Source organism: Diceros bicornis, chromosome 23, assembly GCF_020826845.1.
Source record: "Diceros bicornis minor isolate mBicDic1 chromosome 23, mDicBic1.mat.cur, whole genome shotgun sequence".
NCBI classification, from domain to species: Eukaryota; Metazoa; Chordata; class Mammalia; order Perissodactyla; family Rhinocerotidae; genus Diceros; species Diceros bicornis.
In genome coordinates, this window is record NC_080762.1 from 777,329 (window position 1) to 795,971 (window position 18,643).

Below are 18,643 nucleotides of genomic sequence, written 5' to 3' on the forward strand. Positions count from 1 at the left end.
TGAGACGTTGAAAGCAGGTTCTAAAACCGAGCATGAAGAGGTGAAAAATCTTCCCTGGGCTAGAAGAAGAGAGCCAACCTTTGAGATAAGCTTTGCTAACTGCAGCTGTGCATAGTTAGCATAATCAACTGTTGTTTAAAACCGACCATGACTTTCTGTCCCTCCTTCCTATGTGAGTGAGCTGTCTTTCCCAGGAAATCAAGGTCCAGACGTCAAGATTCAGCCTCACAAGGCCAAACGCAGGCTGAAGATGAGAACTAACCAGAAAAATCCAGACAGTCAAGGGAAAGAAATTCAGTCTTCAAGGCCAAACACAGGCTGGTGGGAAGGTGCCAGCCAGCACAGCCACATGCTCCCCTCCCCTACCTAAACCCCAGCACATGCTCTCCTCGAAAACTTTAAAACCTCTTGCCTCCCATCTTTTGGGGAGATGGGACAAATTTGAGAGCTCTCATCTCCCAGCTAATGTCACCAGAAATAAAAGCTCTTTCGTTGCCATAAGCCTGGCGTTCCAGTTTTATTTGGCCCCTCTTGTGTGGCAGGTAAGTAACCTGAGTGTGTATCCAGTAACAGTGCCATATGCGAATTCTGTTTTCTCTTCTATGCTTTGTATTCTGGTTACTCGGTGGATATTCTTAAACTGAAATGCTTCAGTGAAAATTCATGTTTCCAAATGCACCCCCTGCCCCCCGGTTCCTAGTCAAGCAACATCTCAATGCTTAAACCTTTTTTCAAGGAAAAAAAAAAAGAAAAATGGTTTTGAGTGCAGATGTAGAAGATTGATGAACTGAAATGTGTATAGGAAGCTGGCATTTGCCACAATGAATTTCACGTTGATAGAGTTTCCCGTTGGAATAATCTCCTCTGAAATGCCTGGGTGGTTGGAAGCTGGACACAGCAGGACCAGAGCTGTCAACATGGTAAAGTGAACTCCTGGCTGACCACCAGCAAACACGAACGCCTTTATCGGAGGGCAGTGCTTTAGCCAGCAGGACACCTCCCGGCCCACACTCTGGGGGGCTTCTGGTGGGCTGTTATCACTTAGGAAAAGAACTGATGCAGCCTCTACCAGGAGCGCCCTGGGCAGCTTCGCGGCCCCCCACCTCCCTCCGCCCACAGCCCCTGCTGTGGGGTGAGGGCATCCAGACACCACAGTGGGACAGGCCCACTCCAGAGGGGAGCCCGCAGAGATGAAGTTACCACCAGGATTGTTTCCAGGAGTCAGTCAAGCCTCTTCCATCCCTCCTGCACCCCCCACTCACCTCCCCAGTTCTCCTCTGTGAGGCTCAGAACACAGAGGTGCTTTCATCATGGGGATCAGGGACTCAGTACAAGGGGGAACATGCTCCCCACTCTCTAATTTATGTCTCCAAACGGTCAATTCATCAGTCAGAAACATCACCAATTAAAGTCAAAGCCAAGTCCTATGATGTCTTTTTCTCTCTACATGTGCTGGAAATACGCAAACCTAAGGGGAACTATGCCACATTAAATAAAAAGAAACGCTGCACTGACGTTCCTAGGCTCATAACGCTACTTCTGCACGTCCTGACTGAGCAGAGTAACCACAGGCTTCCAGCAACAACCGGCTCCTTCTCAGCTGAGCTGCCTCATGCGGCTCCCTGGGGTCATCGGATGAGCTGTCTGTCATGCTTGCATAGAGGGGCGCTGTCCTGGGACCTTGGTAAAGCTGAAGGAAAGCGGTTTCCAGCACAGAGCCTGTTTCTAGCCTCCACCTGACTCCTCTCAGTTCTGCTTGTTTGGTGCCCAGGGGCCTGTGTGTAACACATGCCCGGTTGTCCATGTTCTTAACATGGACATGTCCATGTTCCTAACATGACAGTTTTTGTTCTAAGAAGAGGTTAGAAAAGTCTTCCGAATTTATCGCTGTGTTGACGTCAGGCTGCTTTTGGAAGTAAATGAGGAATGGGAGAGTAGTAGACACCGGCCGCCTGTCTCGGCAGTGGGTTGTGCTTTCTTCGGTGTTCTCACTGTTTGTTTTGGTAACAGAGCAGCTGGTCCTTTCCTCCTCCTGGGGGGTGAGTCATCTCAGGGTGAGGCAGGACTGGCAGATAGGTGTTGCGGCTTCCGCACTCTAACACAGGACTTTCTCCTGAAACACCTTCTTCACCCAACAAAGAAGTTGGAACAAATGGGCAAAATGAGAATCCTCAAAGACGCTTCTAAGGCTTCTACTCCATCCAAGCTGACGTGTTAAATAAACACAGGTTTCTCATGCGTAGGAAATAACTGATAGGAACCCTTTTCTTCTTTTGAAGTCTACAAATGCCTTTAAGACTTTTGTGAAAGAAAAGTCACTTATAGAACTGTGATCTAATGTTGTCAGCACAAGATAAGAGATCAGATTTTCCCTAGAGGAAGGCATACAAAAAATTCCAAAAAATATTGGTGTCCCAAATGTTAATAGATGTTACTAAAAAAGATTCTATGGTCAAGTAATTGCAATAATATCTACCATTTCTCACTCCCCTACTGTGTGCCAGGCTTCACCTGACCCTGATAGCAATCCCATTGGGTAGATACATTCTCTCCCATTCTAGAGTCAGAAACTGAAGCTTGGAGAGGTCAGCGATTTCCAGAGTAAACAGCAGAGCCACCATCCAGCCAGCTCGGTTTCACTCCAAAGTCCATTCTCTTAACCACACAGATGTGTCCAGGAATACACAGGCAACTATAGTTTAAAAAATTTTGTTTTGGTGTTGTTTTTGATTTTGATGTAAAAATTTTTGAATTTGATATACAAATTTCAGAACTATTAATGTGTTGAAGTGAATTATAAGTCGTCAAAAGGAGGTTTTGACATCAGAATGCTTCCCTTTTTCATGGCACCTGCCTTAACTGGACTCCTGAGACAGGACTTGAGAGGTAGTTTCCCTGGGAAGGGGTCTCAGGAAGCACAAGGAAGGCATGAGAAGAGTGGGAGAGCTTAGAAAAAAGACAATCAGGCATGTTTTGCAGTCAGACCACTGCCTGGGGCTCCGCGCTGCTCAGGACGCTCTGAGGAGCTGTGCAGAATGAATCTCCAAATAGTCCCGCTGAAGGACAGGGAGGCTGGGTCGTTCATCCAATGACTGCTGTCCCTCACTGTTGACATTTGCTCCCAGGGTTTAAATCCCGGCACATCTGGGCTGCCCTGCGTGCAGGTGAGCCACTCCTGCTGCCCCAGGTAAAGCTCTTGGGCCCAGAGGCAGAGAGACAGACACTTGGGTGGCCACTGTCAGAGAACAAGGCAGCCGTCCACCGTGGCTGCAGGTTACACTCCTGGCTTTGCTTACGTCGTCCTGCCCCACACTGAGTAGCTCTGATATTGATGCTTCAAGGTAGCTGTGGGCTGTAGGCTGTCAAGTTGCATTAAAAAATGGGAGGATTCGTGAACTGATGACAACCTCATAGCTGCCACTGTCACTGAGGCTTTAGTTGATACTTTGTAGCAGCAACTCTGTCCCCTTGTGATAATCAAGACCAACAACCCCACCAGGATGTTACTTCAGGTTGTTTGCCCGTTGGTCCACCTGTGTGAGGAACCAGCAATGGCCAGTGGCTTTAGTTTCAGTGGAACCCTTGCTATGTCCCTGGTTCAAGCATTTGACCCACCTTGGGGATCCAGACCTCTGATTCCGCAGAGCCTAAATTTCTGTTAGAGAGAGCACAAATTGCCCCGATAAGATCCTGGAGTGACGGCAAAAAGGGCTGATCCCAGCCCTGAAAGGTGGCCTCAGTGAGCTAGTTCCTTAGCAGAGGCTCCAAGAGGCTATTTTAACATGCTATCAGTCTAGCAGCTTCCGGGAGACACAGCCCTGGAAACACCAGCAGGTCTCATGGTCGTGTGACCCCTCACACCTTAGCTCCCTTAGTCAAGGAAATGTTACACGGGATCTCATGTCAATAAATCCAGAAGAGCACAAGTCCTTGGGTCATGGGGCTTGCAAGGGCACTGCAGGCAGGGAAGGGAAACTGAAATAAACGTCAACCCAGGTAGGGGTTGACCCTACCCCTCCAGGATGGAAGTGTCTGGTGTAACGGACTCCTCTCTAAGTGGGCGGTTTATTTTTGAGAGGTAGTTCATTCTAACAACCCATCTCTCAATCCAAGATCCTCAAGATCCGCTCCCATGTACATTCCCTCAGTGCCTACTGGACGTGTCAGCCAGCGCCTGCGGCTCTTTTGGTGGATAGGCCACGTTCTCCTGTAGCATGAACTTTACTCACCCATACAGGGTATTCTAAGACCTCACCCTGTGGCTGGTCCAGAAGAAGTGAGGGAAGGACACCATCACCTCGTGAGGCATCTGCCGCAGGAAGGCCTTTGCAGGGCTCCAGCGACGGGAGGCTGGAAGCGAAGGGGGAGGGGACCATTCTGCCCGTCTGGAGCTTTCCACCCAGTGTCCCCGCACCAGGTCTTAGAGTCCAACTCTTTCCCTCTCACGGCATGATTTTTCAGGTGGAAGACCTCCTAGGACTGTGCTTTCGGCCTCCTTTGTAGGTCTATCATTCATATATCAAATCCTAGACCTGGTTTTCAGCTCAGTTTGCCCCACAGACGCAGGCAATGAGGACCTCTTTAGAGGCTTCCATGGAGGCCCTCTGTGAGTTGATGGCTGGTGGACCTGAGACTTTTGTTCACTTCTCGGGTTAACAATTCCACAATCCCTATCACTGTATTGCCTGTATATCTTTCAGGCGCTAGGGAGACCATGAAGCCAGTGCCGCCTCTTCGAGCCCCGCCCTCACAGGTGAGTGTCCAGTAACTGTGATGCTCCCGTGAGCAGTGGTCCAGCCACACTGACCACCTGCAGTTCTGGGGCCAAATGACCAGGCTGAGTCCACTGCAGGATCCATCCTGACACCACTCCTGGAACTTCTTGTCTTAGTTTAGTTTTCCCCAGAAGTAGACCTTGAGACAAGGATTACGGAGTAGGCAGTATTTGGGAGGTGATCCCAGGAATCCCAACTGAGGAAAAGTGATGAAATTGATACAGGGAAAAAAGAAAACCCAAAACGGTGTATGTTAACATTACTACTATTGGTTACTGGTGTAGATGACTGGGCTCAGTCCTGCTCTGGACCCTCTGAGCAACCATGTAGAACTACCCCACCAGAGAGGCAGAAGGTGAAGTGTTTATCAACTAACCTCTGTCCCTTACTGGCTGAGGGTCTTCTTGGGCATTAAATCCTCAGCGCTTCAGAGGAGTCCCGTTCGTGGGCCCAGCAAGCTGGCAGATCCCTCAGGCAAAGGCGCAGGGAGACAGCTGCTTGGGATCAGCATGGGAACCATCCACCACAGCTCAGGAGGGACTCAGGAGTGGGCCAAGGGGCTTTCCAGGTGGGCACCAACAGCATCCGATACACAGACCTGTCCTCATTTCACAGATGTCTGACTGGGAATCACTTCTTCGCGTTATTCACCCCATTCACTTCTGTTGCTTCTCGTAGCCTGCAGGATTAAATTGCAATGGAATTACACAGCTTACAAAACCCTCCGTGATCTGGTTCTACTTTCCTAGACTCATATGTTGAAAGTCGTTCCCCTCTCAGCCACTGCCTTGCCCCATACACACACACACACATACACACACACACACACACACACACGCCATCACTGCCTTCTACACTCTGGCTATAGCCAACTTTTTGCAGTTTCCTGGTATTTCATTTTTCTATGTTAGCTTACTCTTTTCCTCTGCCAAGAATGATCTTTCACACACTTTTTACCTATCAAAGACATACCAGGATAGTGGTGGTGGTTGCCTAAATAATGCTGTGAGTGTACTTAATGCCACTGGATTATACACTTAAAAATGGTTACAATGGGGAGCTGGCCCAGTGGCGTAGTGGTTAAGTTCATGTGCTCTGCATTGGCGGCCCAGGGGTCACAGGTTCGGATCCTAGGTGTGGACTTATGCACTGCTCATCAAGCCATGCTGTGGTGGCATCCCACATATAAAGTGGAGGAAGATGGGCACAGATGTTAGCTCAGGGCCAATCTTCCTCAGCAAAAAGAGGAGGATTGGCAACAGATGTTAGCTCAGGGCTAATCTTCCTCACTGAAAAAAAAAATGGTTATAATGGTAAACTTTATGTTATGTATATTTTACCACAATAAAAATATATTTACAAAATAAAAATAAGTGTGCTTCCCTCCCTCGCCCAAATTCCCATCTGTCACTATTTAGAGAAAGCAGCATACCTCCTAGGAAACCACCTCCCCCAACCAAATGGACCCTTCTGCTTTCTGCATCGTATGTTTGAACCAGACACGATTTGGAGGTTTTCTGTCTGTGACAGCTGATTATATGTGTCAACCTGACTGGGCCATAGGTTGCCCAGATGTTTAGTTAAACATTACTCTGGGAGTGTCTGTGAGGTGTTTCTGGATGAGAGTGACAACTGAATCCACAGACTGAGTGAAATAGATTGGCCAGCGCAGGTGGGCCCTGTTGAAGGCCTGAATTGAACAAAAAGGCTGAGTAAGAGGGAATCTGCTGTCTCTACCTGATTGTCTTCAAGCGGGGACATTGGTCTTCTGCCTTTGGACCCGGACTGCAACTACGCCATCGTCGCTCTGGGCCTCCAGTTTGCCAACTGCAGATCTTGGGACTTGTCAGCCTCCAAAACTACATGAGCCAATTCCTTATTATCAATAAGTCAGTCTCTCAATCTCACTATATACACGTACAGCCACCTGGATGCAGAACTGAACAGCTTTCAATGTTTCTGCAAGATCTCGGAGGGCACCGAGAGTTTCACAATGTCCTCGACCTTCCCTGACAGTCTGGGGGAGCTGGGAGCGTGGTCTCAGCGGACAGCGTTCCGTCCTCTGTTCTCCCTTGTCCTCCTCCCTCCTCTCCCTTTTGGATTCTCCTGGAAGATCTGAATTCTTCTTTGAGATTATCTGGGTTGGTTCCCCCCTTTCTCTGAAGCCCAGACACCAGCTGGCCGCCAGGCCCTGGCCACCTCAGCTTGCGGACCCAGTCTCACACCGCATCACTGCAAATCCGTGACGCAGAATCGCACAGCGACTGAGGAGACCTTGGTGTCAGACGCCTTTGCTCGTCACCAGCTGTGTGACGTTCAGCAAATATTTAATATCTTTAAGATTCAGTTTATTTATCTGTAAAATGGGGATAATTATAGTTGTTGTGAGATTTAATTGAAAGAATATATGAAAAGAGGCCAGCATGATACCAGACACACACTGAGTGTTGAGGAAGTTGGAGCTTCTGTTGTTTGTATATAATGGAGATGATTTGAAACATTGTATAGCATTGTTTTCTCCTGTAAACCTTGTTGAACTGTGGCTCTCCCCGCTAAGGAGGGGCAGAGATCACAGAGATTGTTGAGAGGGTGCCAATGATGTGTAGGGTGTGTGGTATCTGTGCCCTGCCTCCCGCTGAGAACTGTAGAAAGAAGCCGTCTAGGTCAGCTTGCTGAGTGGTGTGGATGGGATCCGACTCACCCCACCCGCTACCCCACTACGTCACCAGGCAGGCCGAGGGAGGATGAAGGGCCAACTCACTATCTGGTGAGTTCAGAAGCTAGAGAAACGGCTGACGTTTATGGAGCATTTTTTTTCAAAGTGCTTTGCCTTTTATTATCCTTGTGCGAGAGAATAGGCATTTTGATATAAAGTGGCTACGTGACTTCTGCAGAATTTACTGTAAACCAGCGAGAGAAAGCCAGTGCTAAATTCTACATTTTGACCCAGAAATTGATGGCTGACCCTCTAGTCTTCATCAGTGAGACGTCAGAGATGTCAGGTCGCCCCCTCGAGACGTGTGCTCGCTGGAAAACGACCTCGGGTGGTCAGGGAGGGAGTGACGGCACGAGGGTCTGGTTGTTCCGGCATCCTTATGTTTGTTCAGTCGTCAGTTTCGGGTTGCTGTCTTTCACATCCTTCAGCAGCGTCTGGTTTCCACACCAGATTCATCTGTCTTCTATCTGAATGTCTTTGAGGGGCCATTATTTTGTTAGAAAGCCTCAAAGAGCACCGTTATTCCCCTCTGCCCCAAGATATTCTGGCCCAGGTCCAGCATTTCCAGCCTCGGACTGCTGACTCGAGATCCCGACAATAGAAGAGACTGACGGAACGCCCCAGATACTGTCTGTGCCTTTGCAGGCATTACTTCAGTTCATCTTCTGGACCACCCAACAAGAGAGATAACGGTGTTGCTTATCCCCAGTTTACAGATGAAGAAACCCTGGCAGAGAGAAGTGAAGTAACTGGCCTAAAATCACAGAGCTTGTGGGGGCAGGGCTGGGGCCCACCCTCCCGCCACCTGGCAAGACAGCCTATGATTTCTCCTCTGCCACATGGCTGCTTAAGCGCTACAGGCATCTGCAGGGCTACAGGGATCCACAGCACCACTAAAGCCAAGGGGGGGCCACGTCAGCAGCAGCTGGTGGCCAAGGTCCCTGAGAAGCTCCCTTGCTATTGCTAGAACCAAAAAACAGCCCATTTGTCACTCCAGGGATGAAGTGGAGATAGAGGCAATTGGGACTCAGTCAGGAAGATTGTGATTGATTCATAGTTAAGACCACTCCCCCCACAAACAGGTACATGCACCTTGCCTCTTCCTGGGAGGGGGAGATGGATGGGAGACCTTTGAGGAAAGGATGAAACCAAGCAGTGTAAGTGTTGGGTAACTGAATATTTGCCTCTGGAGGGACTAAGGTCACCTAAGGGAGACTGTTAACCCAGCAGAGGCCGACACCTTTCATTGGCAAGTCTAAGTCTACTTCTTCCTTCTCCTCTCCCCTGCCATCACCAAGGGGCAAGCCGAGATCAGGTACGGAAATACGAGAGCCATGTTTTGTTGGTGAGGCTCTCTGGCACCGCCCACTCGCAGTGTGTAAGTGTTGACTCCTCTGCATTTATGCTTCCATTTCATGATGCTAATCTGCCAGCTCCCGAGGGCGGTGATTTCGTCTCGTTTGTTTTCTATTGCCTGCACAGAACATAAGGGCTGGTGCCTAGAGGTGTTTGTTAGTGCCTCCTGAACAAATGAATTAGTCAGTGAGTGAATAAATGAATGAATCCCTTACAGTGTTTGCCTCTGTGGCCTGGAAAGTCACTTTAATCAATTACTTGGTCATCCACCATCACTGTGGACTGACTTATTACTAGAGAACTGGTTTCTTGTTAACCAGCAACAGCTGTATGGGGACTCTCCCTGTTAACTTTTCAGATGGTTGCCTGCATTATCAGGGGTGCCTTCATCAATTATTCCCTTAGGTTGGGGGCCTGGGTTTTTATAATATTTTTGCCACTGTCAAGAAATGCTACAATGAACGTTTTTATGTATTTGCATTTATCCACTAGATTTTTTTCTTTGGGAATAGATTGTCAGGAGTCATATTTTAATGAGAGTAAGTGTTGTGCCATGAAAAAGTACAGACTTTGTTATCAACTAGAATCCCACCTCTTCCACTAGTGTTGGCATGACCCAAGCAATGGGCTTGATCTTCAGTTTGCTACATGCAAAATGGAAAAATATGCCCATCTTACAGCTTTGCTCAAATGATTAAATGAGATATTCCAGAACCTACCATGTAATAAGAAGTACCTCCCTTCAACTTACAGTTTTTGAAATACGCTTCCATACTGCTTTCTAAGATCCTTATGGTGCTACCAATTCTAGGTGTTAATAAAATTTCCTCCTTGTCATGCAGTCATTAAAAAACCAAGATATTATATATATATATACACACACATAATACATATATCATTAGTATCCAGAATATATTTTAAAATATTTCTACAAATGAATTATAAAAAGAAATAACCCAAGAAAAAAATAGGCAAAGAATATGAACAGGTAATTCGGAAACTGAGAACCTGAATGGCCAAGGAACATAAGAAGAGATGGTCAAATTCACCAATTTTCAGACAAATGATAATAAAACAATGATACGCTATTTCACCCCCACTAGACTGGCAAAATCAGAAACCTTGAGGAAACTTAAGTAGCTCCATGTGGTTACTTAAACTGCTGGTGAAAGTGTCAAGAGCCTCAATGATTTGGAACAACAACTTTGTAACATTGTATTAAGAAAAGTTGAAGCTGTGCTTATTCCATAATCAGAAATTCAACTTCTGGGTTTATACATCAGAAAAACTCTCAGATATGTGCACTAGGAGACAGGTGCAGACACCTTCACTGAAACAACTTTTGATAGTAAAAATTAGAAACAACCTAAATGTCCATCAATAGGGGAATAGATAAACACATTTTAGATAAATAAATTTTAAACAATGAAATGCTATATAGCAGTTAAAACTATGAATTAGATCTGTGGGTATCAGCATAGATAAATTTAAGGAATTTCATGTGGAAAATGCAGTTCCAGACTAATCCACGTAGTATGAAAATATTTACAAAATGTTAAAAACTCACCAAGCATATACTACATTGTTCATGGAGATTATTGTGTGTAACAAAAGCATAAAACATGGACTGGAAATATATTCACCAAATCTGTGGTATGGTTGCCTTTAGGAAAGGAGAAAGAGAATGAGATTGGGGAGGAGAATAAGGGAGACTTCAAATTCATCTATAACATTCTATTTCTTTTGTTTATTAAAAAACCTGAAGCAAAAATGACAGAATGTTAGTTTTTTTTCACTTGTGGTTAGTGGACACAGAAATGTATGCACTGTGTTCTTTATACTTCTCTAAATACTTAAGATGTTTCCAAATAAAAAATATTTCTATAACAGACACAACTGAAATTTTGTTACAGCTTGCAACCTTTCTCACTTTTAAGAAACCGTGAAAGCCTTTCCATGACAGCATTGTAAATGCAAATATCACTTATTTTTTAAACTTAATGCTTATTAACCCATTTCCAGAAACAGTGCAAATACTTTCCCAAGTTTTTGTGTCCTTTTGAAGCTCAAGTCAAAATGATACATATGCTGATTTTAAAAGTCATGTAATACGGAAAGCTTATCATGCAAACAGCAGGCCCTACCCGTTCTCTCCTGGCTCTTCGTGTCCAGGCTCCTGAAGCAACCACGGAAAAGTTAGGTGTTTCTTCTGATGGTTACCTCCATCCTTCAAAATAATGTGCCTTTTTCCCTTGAGTTTTTTATTTTGTATTGACCTCTTACTGTGAAAGAGGAGGATATAACGCTTTTCTATCCATCCTGCTGCCCCTACACGTGTAGGTACACACGTGCACACACACATGCACACACTTGCATGGGCGTGCCTGCACACGTACAGACACTTCTTCCCTATTTCCCAATGGTGCAATGTCACTATTTTTGGTTATATCAATATTCACATTTTATATTATGATGACTATGTAAATGTAGTTCTCAGCTGAGTCTCATAGTAAATGATTTCATTTCCTTCCTTTTACAACTTTTTGTTTTTATTGGAATTAATTCTTGATTCATTTTTCATTTGCTTAGAATTTTAGGTTGGAAATGACTTCTCCCAGAATTTGAAGGTATCCGTTCTAGACTCCATGTTGTTCTTGAGATGTCAGATGCCATTCTGATTGCCAATCCTCTGCTTGTATCTCATTTTTTCATCTCTGGAAGATTTTAGTGTTTTCTCTTTACTCCCGTGTTCTGAAATCCAGAATGTGCCTCAGTGTCGGTTTTTATCCACCTGCAGTAATTCTCTTCTCTGTTCTCTCTCCGTGACTCCTGTTCGTCGTATGTTGGACCTCTTAGTTACACCTTCTAATTTTCTGTCCCTCCCTCCCTCGTTTTTCCATCCCTTTTCTTTTTGTTTTACCTTCTCTTTCATTTTCCATCTTTTTGTGCTTCCTTTGCAATGATTTTCTCAATATTAATATTTCAGTCTTTTTGTTGAATCTAAAAAATTTTCTCCTACCATATATTTAATTTCCAAGAGTTTTCTAAAATTCTCTAGTTATTTCTTAATTTGGGAAAACTACCATCCTGTTTCATTTTGTGGAAGCAAAATCTTCTCTTATTTCTCGTAAGGTGTCAATAATAAGTTTCTGAAGTTTGATTTTGGTCCCACTTCTGTCTCTTTTTCCTTTGAACTCCATTTTTGGTTGTTTATGTATATATTTTGGTCTCCATTTTTCCATTTTGAGACTTTTCTCGGATGTTTGGTGGTCCTTGGTCATTCATTTATATTTAAGAGCGGGACACAGGCAAGTCCCTTTTGGAAGCTCTGTGTGTGTTGATTGGCGCCTCCCCAGGAGACTTCACCATAGTTAAGGAGGTGAAACTGGTTGTTGGCTTGGAGGACTCCAAATTGCCAATGTTTGTAAGCCTCTTCTCTGGAGCTGATCGGTTTTCCTGAAGCGGAATCTTCCAATCTGTTGCCTAGAAGGCAGAGCCTGGTTGCCACTATTCTGGGAGCCGGTAGGAGAATGGCTGGGACTTTCACCACTGAGTATGTGGACTTGACAGGGCCCACCTGTTTTCGGCACGTGCCTTATTCTGCCCTTGGCTGTGCTTTGTCCCTGGTACTCTCTGGGCACTCTCTGGTCTTCTGTCAAGATTGACGAGAAGTAGTTGCTTGACCATGTAGTAGGGAAGGGGAACTGGGCTTCTGTATGCTTCTTATAAAGACTTGGACTCTGTGCTCCTGTGTTCAACCCCACCCGAGTCCTTGCCTTCAGAGACACAATTTGTCTTCAATTCCTGAGCCTCTCTGAAGCAAGAATCAGCTTACTTCTTGTTGGCCTGCTTCTCTCTTCACGCTGCAACCATTTTAAAGGTTAAAAAGCCCTTAAAATTTTCAACGTGTTATGACACGGGGAGATCTCAATCTATTCTGAAATAAAAAAGGCAAGTTTGAGTTCTGTGATCTTATTTTTCCATATTTATGTATATATATAATATATTTGTATATATGTGTGTTATACAACGTCATATATATGTGTGTGTATTGATGTGAACAAAGGAAGAACCGTGGAATAATGTTTACCAATCTCACTGCAGTTACTTCTGGGAACTGGACTGAGTGGGATGTGGCTTTCATTATTTACTTTTTACTCTCTTGTTTTTCAAACAGGCATATTTAAACTTCACAATAATTATTATAGATATGGGTGTGTGTTTAATAGTTATTGCCAAGTGATTAAAGCAGGCCATAAAATAGTGTATACTACATATGTTTTATTATACACGTGCACACACACAATGAGGGAGAGAGAGAAAAGACCAAACCTGAGAGTGTGTGAGGAGTAGCTACCTCCGGGTAAGGAGGCTGAAATGTTTTTCCTGATCCTCCGTGTTTCACAGGTTGTCTGTACTTGTTCGTTTTGCCGTTCGTCCCTCAGCACGTCTTTATCCCACGCTTGGTTTGTGCCCGGTGCTACTCCAGGCCCTGGAGACGCAGACTCGAACGAGACAAAGTTCCCACCCTGAGTCAACTGACGTTCTGACGCGTGGAGACAGTCAGCAAACAAGTCAAATAAATAGGATGATTCTAGACAGGGCCGAGTGCTATTAAAAAGCAATCTGGGTAACGGGAGAGAATGGTGGAGCTGTGGTGACTTCTTTTAGTGCCGGGGAAGAGTTCCCCCAGAAGGCGACACTTGGGCTGAGGAAGAATGCTGAGGAGAAGAGAGCCAAGGGAAAGTTCAGGGAAGAGTGTTTCTGGCAGAGGGACGAACAAGCTGGGAAAGGATTTGTCATGTTTGAGGAGCAGAAAGAATGCCGGTGCAGCTGGGATGTAATGAGTAAGGAGAAAGCGGCAAGATATGAGTTCAGCAAGGGAGGCAAAAGCCAGATCATGTCGATTTTAGATTTTATTCTATGTGCAATGGGGAGCATTGGAGGGTGCTAGGAAATGATATTGTCTGATTTATTCTTTTAGAACATCTGTCTGCTAACTGGAGAATGGACTGGGACTGAGGGGTGTGCTTCGATTAAATTGGAAGCAGAGGGACCAGTTGCTAGACTGCATCAGTCGCCCAGGTTAGAGAAGATGGAGGTGTGGACCAAGGCAGTGGTGGCGGAGGCGGCGAGGAGTGACTGGAATCTGGATATATTTCAGAGGTAGAGCTGACGTACTTGCTTGGATACGGTTATGGTTGGAGGAGGTGGTGAGAGATGAGAGAAACTGGGTAATAAAAGATGACCCCTCCATTTTTGTCCTGAGCAACTGGATGTTTAGTAAGATGGGAAGTCTAAGGCAGAAGCAGATTTGGGGGAGAAAACCTAAAATTCTCTTTTGGACATATTCCATTCGAAGAGCCCACTAGACATCTAAGTCTAGAACTTGAGTAAGCAGTTGAATATGTCCACCTGACGTTCAGAAGAGAAGTCAGCTCTCATCAGCATAAAGATTTTATTTAAAGCCATGGAGCTGGATTAGAGTCCATGGGAAAAGCGGGAAAGAAGAAGGGCGAGCACAAGACCTAAGAGTCTGCAGCATCTGGAGATGTAAAGGAGGTTGAGGAGGAGCAGCTCATAAGGAAGGAGGAAGATGAGGGGAGCACAGTGTCACAGCAGCCAGTCTCCAAAAGCATTGAAGTAATACGTGAGAGATAGTAGTGAAGTAATCTTGTACCTTGTGTATTTAAAGCCTGTGTAGCAAATTCTCGTAAAGAATTTTTAGGTAATTTTTTAATGTCAAGGAAACAGCAGAGTCAAGAAAGCCAGCTACTAGTCTAAGAATCTGAATTTGGATGCCATGCTTTATCATTGATCCTGTGTCCTCTGACCAAGTATTTCATCTCTATGGACCTAAAATGTACTCCTCTGTAAACTGGAGATAATCAACACTGAGGCTACGTGGATGAGCTGATGGTTGGTGTATAAGTGGGGGGTTGCTGTTATCCCTTGGCCTGCCTTTGGACAGGCAGGAGAACACAGCAGAGGGACGAGCAGGGCATGTCCATTGCCTCTGCTGCATGAACCTGTCCATCTTGGAGATGTTGCTGATGATTCTCTTTCTATCTGTAATACATCCTGGACCAGAATATCATGACACCAAGCTTCCCAATTCCCAGTCACTCACGACTCAATTCATTCTCCTGAAGAGCCCAGAAGGACCCAAGATGAAATGGTCCAGGCTCCAGCTAAGTCTATTAAGATACTCTGAGCAACATACTTCCTACTCATTCATGAGTCAAATGGCAGTCATTGTTTGGTCCTATTTATGAACTTTGCTTTAAAATGGTAATGCCTTCCGCAGAAGTCAGAAAATTTAATCTTTTTGATTAAATTCATATGATTATTCAGCTTAGTAAAGATGGGCAAAACATTCTTAGGCTTCCAAGAAATACCTTCCATGAGAGGCTACACTATAGCATTGTGGTGCTCAACTGGCATGCTGAGGCACATTGATGACCACAATCCTGTCATTGGCTTGCAACCAAATTTTGATCAATGCATAAGTTATTGTTGTTGTTTTGCTATAATTAATGACATTGAAATGCATACCCAAGAGATAAAGGAATAACAAAGTAATTTACATCAGAGAAAGATCTCATGTTTACGACAACATGTGTGAGCTTTAATCATAAGCTTTTAAGGGAGCCTAGTTGGGGCAGTGAGCACTTCAACAAGAGTGCCAAGACCACTCAACAGGGAAAGGACAGTCTTGTTAACAAACGGTCTTGAGAAAACCGGATATCCACATGCAAAGGAATGGAATTGGACCCTTACCTTACACCATAGAAAAAAATTAACTAAAAATGAATTAAAAACCTAAATGTAAGACCTAAAACTATAAAATTCCTAGAAGAAAACATAGGGGAAGCTTCATGACATTGGATTTGGCAATGATTTCTGGATATGATACCAAAGGCACAGGCAACAAAAGCAAAAATAGATAAATGGGACCACATGAAACTTAAAAACTTCTGTGCATCAAAGGACACAAACAACAGAGTGACAAGGCAACCTACAGAAAGAGAGAAAATATATGCAAGTCATGTATCTGCTAAGGGGTTAATATCTAGAATATATAAAGAACTCCTACAAATCAATAACAAAAAATCAAATAGACCAATTAAAAAATGGACAAAGGGCTTAATAGACATTTGTCCTAGGATGATATATAAATGACCAACAAGCAAATGAAAAGATGCTCAACATAAGCAATCACTAGGGAAATGCAAATCAAAACCACAATGAAATATCACCTCACACCCATTAGGATGGCTACTATTAAAAAACCAGAAAATAACAAGTGTTATCAAGGATGTAGAGAAATTGGAACCCTTGTGCACTGTTGGTGGGAATGTAAAATGGTGCAGTCCCTATGGAAAACAGTATGGCAGTTCCTCAAAAAATTCAAAATAGAATACCACATGATCTAGCAATTCCAGTTCTGGGAGTATACCCAAAAGAATTGAAAGCAGGATCTTGAAGAGATATCTACTCTTTCATGTTTGTAGCAGCATTATTCACAATAGCCAAGAGGTGGAAGCAACCCTAGTGTCCATCGACAGATGAATGGATGAACCAAATGTGATGTATACATACAATGGAATATTATTAAGCCTTAAAAAGGAAGAAAATCCTGTCACATGCTACAACAAGGATGAACCTTGAGAACATTATATTAGGTGAAATAAGCCAGTCACAAAAAGTCAAATACTGTATGATTCCACTTATATGAGGTATCTAATGTAGTCAAATTCATAGAAACAGAAAATAGAATGGTGGTTGCCAAGGGATGGGGGGATGGGGGGATGGGGAAATGGGGCGTCATTTAATGGGTATAGGGTTTTAGTTTGCAAGATGAAAAAGTTCTAGAGATCTGCTGCACAACAATGTGAATATACTTAACACTACTGAACTGTGCACTTAAAAATAAAGATGGCAATTTTATGTTATGTATTTTACTACAATTTTAAAAAAAGATTAAATAAAGTATGCTATAATCCCCTAAAGTTTGAAAACCAGTGACATGAAACAGTAAGCGGCACAGTTCTTACTTCTTGTACCACCACTTGCAGCTGTGTTCTTTTGGGGAAAGAGACTGAACTTATCTCGGCCTCAGTTATTTCTTCCGTAAGATGGGAATATTATCTCTGTAGGATGTGCAACTTTACTTAATAAGGAAAAAATGTCAAACCTCTAAATTGATTGCTTTCCTTGAAAGGAGACTTTCCTGATGGGGAGGTGCAGTGGGCTGTACCACTTCTGTCCTGTGTCCTGAGATTTACTCCCCCCTCGAGCTTCCTCTTACCACAGCCCTTACCTCTAAAGGAGTCTCCTCTCGGACCCATTGGTCAATGTGGACTTGGGACTCTTCCTCGAGTCCATTACTGACACTGGAGGTGACCTGTGGGCAGTAAGCAGAGGTGAGTCTATGGGCCTAGAGAACCTGGTTTACGAAACAAACCTACTCTGGGTTGAAAACATGCCTTTCTTGTGGAAGGAGGGGAAGACAGGCCCTGGATTGCACTTTAATTTCCACCTCTCAGTCTGAGTGCGTGTGGCAAATATCACCTTATTACCCAATCTTTCAGGAATTCCGTCCTTGGTGTTTAAATCCCGGTGTCCACAACAGGGTTAGCTTCATGGTGGGGGTTGGAGGGATCATGCAGAAATATTATTCTAGAAATCTCTATTTCAGAATTAAACTAACCAGAACCAAATTTTTTAACAGGTATCAGTAACTGGATTAATGAAACACACACCATTACTAAAGTTCAATATCCAAACCAACTAATAAAATGCATGTGTTTATGTAAATCTCCTACAGAGTAAGGGAGATCACACTCTGGTCAAATGTGTTTGAAGAAACTGGGCACCGTCCACATCTCCCGAGTCCGCTGGGAGAGCAGCATGTTTCCTGTCAGCACTGCTGAGGAATACAGGGCACGGAGAGAAGAGTCAACTCCACATCTGATGTCTGCCTGCGTGTGATGTGTCCACCTCGCTGCCCCCAGCTGCCTCCCGGCTTCTAAGGACAGCGGTGAATGGGCAGCGGGATATCATTATGCCGCTGAGAGTGTTTCAGGTACCTTCATCGTCCCTTCTTATTTATGGCACGCGTCCGGTCTGTCAGCCCCTTCTTGTAGGGATAACCGGGAATGTGACTGCTACCGGGGTTTGCTCAATGTGTGGAGTTTCTCCTAGGGGGTACTCCTGCTTGATTTTGAAAGAAAATACAGGTATTGTGTCAAAAAGTCAATTTTGTCATCTTAAACTCTCATTAATAGATGCTAAATAATAGCTGTTCATCTTTTATAAACATTAAACCTTGAAAAAATTAAATTTTGGTGATAGGTCTAGAACTAATAGAAAGGAATGCAGTACAGAGAGCTTTCCAGAATGGATTAGTTTTACAATAGAGTTCTGTTCCATGTTGACCATCAGAATGACCTGTAAACTGTTGAAAGTTTCCAGGTAATTCCCTCCCTGACCTACAGTATCAGAACTCCAAGGGTGGGGCTCAGGAATTATTTTTTATTGTTTTAGTTCTTCTGGTGCTTCTGAAGTATGGTGATTAGCCACTGGTCTAAACCAAAAGGGAGATGCACCCTTCTTCCTAGTTCCTGAACACACTGTTCTTGATTTCAGTTTCCCGTCCGGGGCCCCTCTTCTCTGCCTGAAGATTGACACCAAGTGAGCTTCTTAGAGCAAAAGTAGTTTGATCTACACTGTTGATGAGAAGCTTCTAAAACTAGCAGCAAAAATAATAGCTAACATTATGAAAGAGGCCCAA